General features: G+C 49.7%; 1 long non-coding RNA gene across 2 annotated transcripts; it reads right to left on the bottom strand.

Annotated features, from left to right (window-relative positions):
* Positions 1–529: 529 nt before the first annotated feature.
* On the bottom strand, positions 530–7,451 carry LOC110365234 (uncharacterized). Of its 2 annotated transcripts, XR_002424575.2 has the most exons (4): positions 6,933–7,451; positions 3,647–3,869; positions 2,725–2,861; positions 530–1,895 (listed from the first exon to the last, which is right to left on the bottom strand). It is a non-coding gene; the product is annotated as an uncharacterized LOC110365234 (long non-coding RNA). The 2 variants fall into 2 exon arrangements; XR_002424574.2 differs by lacking the exon at positions 3,647–3,869.
* Between the last annotated feature and the right edge of the window lie 426 nt (positions 7,452–7,877).

The following is a 7,877-nucleotide window of genomic DNA, read 5'->3' as shown; positions in this document are numbered from 1 at the left end:
TTTGCCCCTTCATCACTGCTCAGGGTATTGCTCCACTTCCCACCCAGATTAATTTGCTTTTCCTGACCCACATTGGCTCTGCTGAGCCCCGCGCATCGTTAACCATGGCTATGGCACCAGCTAATGAGTCCTCAGCCAGAGAAGACACTGGGTCATTTTGTTCCAGGGGAACACTGGCTGTGCTTCCCACCACCCTGTGCTTTATTTCCATCCCATAAACTAGTTTATCTCCCTTGGACATGTGTGGCTGGCGCCAGAACGTGGTGGTACCAGTGCTGACATCCCCGCGGAGAGCACAGTGCAGTCCAGGCAGGAACCACAGACCAGGACGGGCAAGATGGGATGAGTAAACGGCTGTTTGGGCACCAGCAACCTCATCCTCAGTGCCCAGAGCTCCCTGCAGCCACTCACAGCCACAGAGCGGTTGATGCTGGGTTATTTTTAATACTTAATGAGATAAAAGATTGGAACTGCTTTTAAGCCTGAAATTGCCTTAGCCCTTTTTATCTTTAAAATGCACGACAAGCCATTTTGGAAGGTATTTCTTTTTTTTAAAGTTTGTTATAATGATTCCTGGTAGCTATTATGTTGGAAATAAGGCTCTTTCAAAGACTGTTGGGGTACATTAAATGTTTCATTTTTCAGTCTCTGTTTCTTTGGTTTTGATCTCCATTCAGATTGATTAAAGACACTGACTGCTCAATTTTGATTAAATCCTAAATCATAACTGGCTTACAAAACAACTGTGAAAGCTGACATTTATGAAGTTCAGTAAACTAGTTGTAAGAACAGGAGTGCAAGATGGAAAAAAATAATAAAATTCCTTTCCAAACAAACATCAGTTGACAGCAAACAGATGGTTAGAGGCTCTTACTTGTAAACTGGAAAAATTAAGATTTGGCAGGTTCTGTTAAAAAATAGTTACAAAACATCTTAAAGTTTTCCCCTTCATATCCTGGTGTTGCTCTGGGCATCGTTTCAATATTTTCATAGGCTACTGCACGGAAAAGGTTCTGAATACATGAAAGCAGCTGGCATAAAAGGGCTTAGAAATACTAGTTCAGATTTATAAGAAGCGAGGTTGCCAGCATCCCAAAGATGCAGTATGTAAACCCAGCTTCTCAGCCCACCAATAAATCACTGTGACTTAGCAGAGTAGCTTGAGTTTCATCTCCAAAGGTGCAAGAAAAGTGGATAAAACGTAACCTTGGTGGATTTTTCCATATTTGTTGACTTACACTGTGATAATGTTAAGCTAATTTTTTTTTGGGCAAAGCACAGCCACGTAAAATGAAACCGCTGACTGACAGAGGTTTCCCCGCAGGAGGGGAATTCAGCCAGAGACCTGCTTCTTGCAGACAAACATTTCCTCCTTCTTGGAGCCTCCAGAGAAAAAAGGTCAAGGGCAACACGAGAGGAACGTGCCCCACGGGGTCGTGCCGAGACCCATTTGGGATTTTGGCCATTGCAATCCCCTTGTCTGCAGCAGAGCGTGCATGGGCGGGTGTGCGGGCTGCTCAGGTCAGGGCACACAGGGTGCTCCTCCTCCTCACAGGGAGCTCCTCATCCTCACCAGCTGCTGCTGTGGACCTGGCAGGGCTGGATTTCTGCCCCTGCGTGCTTGCCAGCTTGCATATCTCATGAGTGCTGTTGCTAAGATCAAGGGACGGCGAGGGTGCAGAGCTCCCAGCCTCCCTGACTGACATCTGGGGCGCACCCCTGCAGTCTTGACACTCCCCAAAACCCCCCCAGCCCCTCGGGCAGCTCGAGGTGAGGTTGTGGCCGTGCTGCCCTGGCCAGTCCAGCTCTTGCAGCCCCACAGCACGCAGGGTTAACTGAACCTCTTCGTCTTCGTCAGAGTCAATGGGGCCTTGTCTGCAACCTGAATTACTGGCCTGCAAACAATCATTTCGGAGTCAGTATCCAAGTCCAGTTCCTCCCCTTTTCTCCCTCCCCTTCCCACCGAAACAGCCACCAAAACCATTTGCAAACTGTTTGCAATCGCTCTGGGCGCAAACACCAGGTTTCACCGGGTCCCGCAGCCACTCCCTGCGAGCCAAGGGCTGCTGGGGAGCGAGAGCCCGGCTCGGCTGGCGTCGCTCAGCCCGCAACGAGCAAAAATACACTCCAGGCTGAAAGCAATTTGAATTTTAAGATCAAAGAGAGTTGGAGGAAGGAGGGAGAGACGCGTCTAGGAGAGTGCCTGATGCATGTCTCTCCTTTTTAACGAGCTGCAGCAGTTGCAGGAGCTGAGCCGCTGCTGGACGTTGCACCCGGGGCAATGGCAGCAGCACGGAGGAGCTGAGTAGGGATGTTGCAAGCTGTGCAGGGACACTGGTAAGCGATGCAGGGACGCTGCAAATGAGGCAGGGACACTGCAAGTGCTGCACAACCTGAGTGAGTGGCTGCAGCACAGTGTGCAGGAGCACAAACCAAGGCTGCGGCGTTAATTCAGGCCGTGTTTAAAAGGGTGGTCTTAAAAGAGAGCTCAAGGCTCTCCTGAACCTTGGGTGTCAGGGTTGCAGGTCCTGCGGGTACAGTCCCATTGCCAATTCAGCAGGTTCCCCGCAGAGCCTGTGCAGGAGCACAGTCACCCCAAAGTGGTGCCAGAAATCACCCATGGGCACAACCTCCCTCCTGCTGAGCCCACAGACACTGCACTGCCTGTGCTGCTCACCCAACAGTGCCACGATGCTTTTTTTCCCCATAAATGCAAATACCTACCATGTTTCCCCAGGACATGGGATGTCCGTGTGAAGCTTCTTCCAGAGCAATTGTCACAGTTCTTCTTTACTGTTAGAACAAAAATCCCTGGAGAACGGGGGCTTCATTGCCTCTGCTTCCTTCCCAGGTGAGGCAGGCTGCAGAGAGATGCAGAAACATATCAGAGAGAGCAGAAAACAGGCTGGCAAACATTTCTGAACCTGATAGCACTGCTTTGATCCTCGATTCATCTCTGGGTCAAGACTTCTTTCAGCAGGACCTGGTTTATCATTCATACATCTAAATCCCTGGAATAGAAACCCCTATCTTATGAGATGTTGAAAACTCTATTTGACAGAGCGCTAAAAATAATCTCCTCCGGGGAGCAATCCTGCTCTGCCCTGGAGGGAAATGGAAAAATGAGTTAATAGGTCTTTTCCATCTCTGGTTCCTGTAATTCTGCAAAAAAACCCAAGGCTGAGTCTGCTGTTTACTTTTCTGAATAAGCATAACTCATCTCTGCAGGTCTCTGTCCCAGCCTTCCCAAAATACGGACTGCCTTGCTGCAGTCCAGCTTTGCAAGTGCCTCTGATTTCTCTTTTCTTTTTTTTTAAATTCTCTGCTCCAGATTTTCTCCTTTCTCCCTCTGCTCCTTTGAATGGGTGCTCTGACAAACGCTGGCTATTTCCAAGGGACTGACTCCACTTGCCAACTTTTCTTCCCAGGAAGAATCCTGTTCTGTGTGTGCTGAGCAGAGATAATAGATCAGGTGAGCAGGAACGTCCCAGGGCGGGCACCACCAGCGGCTCCCGATGGCTCCTCTGACCAGAGGGTACAGAACCCAGGAGGTTTATTTTGAAGTATGGCCCAGCAAGTTGCCCAGAAATTGGTGAGGTCTAAAGCAACACAACCTTGGGGTGATTTGGGGCTGCTCCTCACTCACCCTCCCCGCAGTCTTTTCCCATCTCAATCTCCCTTCCTTCTCCCACTCCAAGATGTGATTTACAGCCACCATGATGTTGTGCCTGTCTGGGATGTGCTGTGTCCCATCTGCTGCCCCTTCCAGGAGCATCTTCATCCTGGTCCCCTCGGTGCCGCCTCCCCTTGGTGCCCCATGACAGGGGTGGGCGACAAAGGCTGCGCTGCTGGCAGTCCTTTAGCCTTGTCTGTAGATAATTAGAAATGCCAATATTTCATTAGAACCCAAATATTAGAAATTTTTAGATTCAATTAGATATAGATTATTAGAAATTATTAGATAATTAGAAATTAATTAATCTATAGGAAAGAAAAGAAAGCTGGATCACCCTGAAGGAACTTACCACAGATAGTAAAATGGCATCAAAGAAATTCTGCAGCGCTTTAAAAGATGCTTTAAAATATGGGGCCAAGCCCAGAGTAGGAAAAATGAGGTTCCTGCCTGGTGAGTGGTGGTACGAGAGCAGCCACAAGATGTCCAGTGGGGCAGCTGTGGAGTGACTGGGGCTGCTGGTGGCAAACTGCTCACCTCCAGCCAGGAACGGGCTTGGGTTTTGTCTGAAAGCCTCTTGGAGCCTGGTTGTAAGTACCTTCGAGTTTTCAGGCGAGGAAACAAACCCAAGCCCCACTACAATCCAATTATCCATCCAAGAGCAGAAAATCACAGATGGTTTTGCATGGATTTTCTGAAGGAGTGATACTCCAAATGCTGTTATCTGGGGAACCGTAACAAAACGTACACGAGTACTTAGAATGGCAGCATCTGGAAGGAATGGCTAAAAATCTACTTAAGCGCATGGGCAAAATTTCCAAGAGTGAGAGTTCTGTGATTCATTGCCTGGATGGGAGATGGAGCCAGTGCTGGCTGATCAAGGGCTGTGAGCCACTGGGAGTCAGCCTTACCCACTGCATCCCACTCCCGCTGCAGAAACCTTCCAGCCCCAGAGACTCCAATGCTGCACAAATTCAACCCCGCCCCGTGCTAAGTGGGATTTGCAGCTTGAGGTGCCAAGGGGGAGACTGGGGAGACCTTTATAGCAAGCAAGGGGATGTAACCATGGAGGATGCTGGAGGGATGCAGGCAGAAAGCAAGTGAGGTGCTGGTAGAAAGCTTTCTGCTCTGGGTTCCACTGGCAGGCGTAATGGAAGGGGGACCAGGCTTAAAGGAAGTAGAAGAGAGGACAAAAAGTAACTTAAAGGCTTGGCAGAAAGGGGGGACTTCTGCAGGCTGCGAGGTTGAAGGGGTGTTTAAAGGAGGCATTTGAAAAGAAAGCTGCCTGCACTTCAAAATGCAACACAGTGTTCTGCTGCTCCTGTGCGTCAGCGCAGGAAGGACCGACAGCACACAAGGGAACAAAGAGAATTCTTAACAAGAAATCAGAATTAGGGCCCAGCCATGCAGGGCACTGGGGTGCTGTGATGTCTGGCTTCAACACCCACCTCCCGGTAACTGGCAGAGCCACATGAACTCATTGCAAAACTTCCAGGGGGGATAAAAAAAATCTCTCGGAAAACATCAGCATCCAGCCGAACTGGTGCATTGGCATACTGCCCGCTGAACAATTTATCTCAGATATAAATAGCATAATTAACCTACACAGCACATACATTGGCTACCTCTAGGACAACTTTTTGTTGGAAAACAAATAAATCTTTAAAAGTTTGAACCCTGTTTACAGAATTGCTCCTCCATAAATCATTCAGATCATCAGGGCTAGTTTATTAATGCCTTTCTGGCCGCGTGCTTGCGAGGAAAAGGCAGAGAGCTGTATACAGATTGGCTTTATAAATATTCCCCAGCGCACAGCAACTGTCTTTCAGCAGGTAATGAAACATATGACACACTTCTCATCTATGACCAAGGACTATTTCATGGTGCTTTCCTCCCAGGACACAGTTTCAGTAATTTTCTGCCCTCACACTGTAAAAGAGACTGGGATTTCTACAGTGTGCATGGGAAGGTAGAACTGGGTTTGCCCGACTCGCAGCTGAGACTGATGTCATTAATTTAACAGATCACAGCTTAATGCCCAGCAAGGTAAAGCTCTTGCCTAAGCACTGGGGACCTTCAAATACCCTCACCCTTCGCTGTGGTTGCAATGAGAGAAGCTTCACTGCATCCAGTTAATTTCTGTAAAGTGTGGAACCACCCTCAGTCTGTCTTTATGGTAAATAATGATCAATTTACGGTGCATGTGGTGAGGGAGACAGGCACAAATGTTGCTATTTTAACCCCCTCGGTCCACTGCTGCTGCAGAAACAAGTGGTGAATACAGCCCGAGTCCTGCGGTGCTGGGGCCACCTTGGCCAAACGCCTTCAGGAGGACATCGCCTGCCCCGAGCATCACTCCCAGTGTCACCAGGAAGGCATCATGCTGATGGAGCATGGAGGGGGTAGGGCTCTTCTCCCAGGTAACAAGCGATGGGATGAGAGGAAACGGCCTCAGGTTGCACAAGGGGATATTGAGGTTGGATCTTGGGAATAATTTCTTCCCCAAAGGGCTGTCAGGCAGTGGAACAGGCTGCCCAGGGCAGTGGTGGAGTCACCATCCCTGGAGGGATTGAACAGATGTGGAAATGAGGTTCTCAGGGACATGGAGTAGTGCCAGGGATGGGGTAACAGTTGGACTTGATGATTTTGAGGGCCTCTTCCAAATAAAATGATTCTATAATCCTATGTTTGCAGAGTGTTGAGCCATGGGGAGAGCCCCAGCCAGACTCCAAGCCCCTCTCCAGGGCTTTGCTGCAATGTCAGCGAGCTGCAGACCTGTGTGGGGTCATGGGGAGAGTCCTGAGGTCTGGCTGGGCACATCCTGGGGACAGCAGATCCCCCGCTCCATCACTAGCTGAGCAGGAGAGCAGCTCCTCGCTGTTGGGAAGAGGAAAACGCGTGTTAGCGCCTCCTCACCCCCTCACTCTGCCCAGAGCAAAGTCCCGGCTGGATCCCACACCCCCTTCTGCCCTCGGTTCTGGGTGCAGGTTTCAGGTCAGTACCGGGCTTGACTCTGCCGAGACACCCCCGTTAGATACTCCTGCAGAGCTTGTGCAAGGAAGCCCAAGCAGCTCTGAGGCAGGCAGGAGCCCAGTTGCTGCTGCCAAAGCAGAACAAGAACAAGCTGGCAGTTGCTGGAGAAAAACAGTCAAAACATACTCGCAGTTGGACATTTCCTTAATATAAACACAGTCTTGCCACAAGTGCACAATTGCATCTTTTCAAAGCTATTTGCCAACATCACGTCAGTGATCCTCACCTCTCCCAGCTGTCGTAGAGGTGTGCAGGGCAGGCAGTGGGAAGCGGCGGCTGCTGCTCATAGTGGAGACTCAGCGATGCAGCTGCTGGCTCCCAGCTTTCTGCTGTCCCACGCTGCCCGATCTGCCCTCCAGAAACCTCTTCTTGCCCATCAAGAGCAGCTGAGCATGGTGACAGCAAAGGTCTTTCCTCTTCCAGGTTGTCCCCTCCGGGGGGTTTCAGCAGTAGCTCCAGGAGCAGCAGCTCCTGTGCATCCTCTCCTGCTCCTTCCCGGGTCAGCTGCTCAGTTCCTCCCCTGGTCAGGACACAGGCGTGGGTCACCTGTGTCATTAACTCCTCCTGGCATTGCCGCAACAGGCCTATCGAATTCCCCAGAGGTTACCCAGTGCCTGTTGGGAGAAAAAATACAAGTTTATCAGTTTATGCCTGGTCATTACCTCGGTAAATCTGCAGCATTAGGGAGCCCACGGTGGGGTGGCCTCTGCTTTTCAGCTCCCTGTGCACAACCTCCTCCTTTTATTTTGAGTTGATGGGGTTTAGCATAAAATAGTGCTGACCTAGCAGTAATCTAAAAAATTTGCAATTGACAGCTAGATCATCGTGTGCCATATTTTTGTGTGCCAATACCTTCTGTGGATAGCAAGGGTATATTTATTAAACAGCCAGTGTTGCAACTTTATTTAGCTCCTTCTCTTACCACATTGTATAATTCATGAAATTGCCTTATAAAGTTAGGGAGGAATGAAAGTGCTGACCAGTGTGTGAACCCAGGGCTGACGCTTCCATTATTTTAAAAGCAAAGCTGAGAGAAACTAAAACCTGACCAATAACCCCAGGCTGGGGTAGAGGGGCAGGCAGCAGAGCTCACCTTGGCTGAGCAGGTAGGAGTTAAATTGGAATCGGCTCCAGAGCATCGTACCCAGCTGCCAGGGAAGGATTTTCACCC

This window comes from Columba livia, chromosome 11, assembly GCF_036013475.1.
Source record: "Columba livia isolate bColLiv1 breed racing homer chromosome 11, bColLiv1.pat.W.v2, whole genome shotgun sequence".
NCBI classification, from domain to species: domain Eukaryota; kingdom Metazoa; phylum Chordata; class Aves; order Columbiformes; family Columbidae; genus Columba; species Columba livia.
Note: the sequence above shows the minus strand (reverse complement) of the source record. Positions and strands in the feature narration are given on the sequence as shown.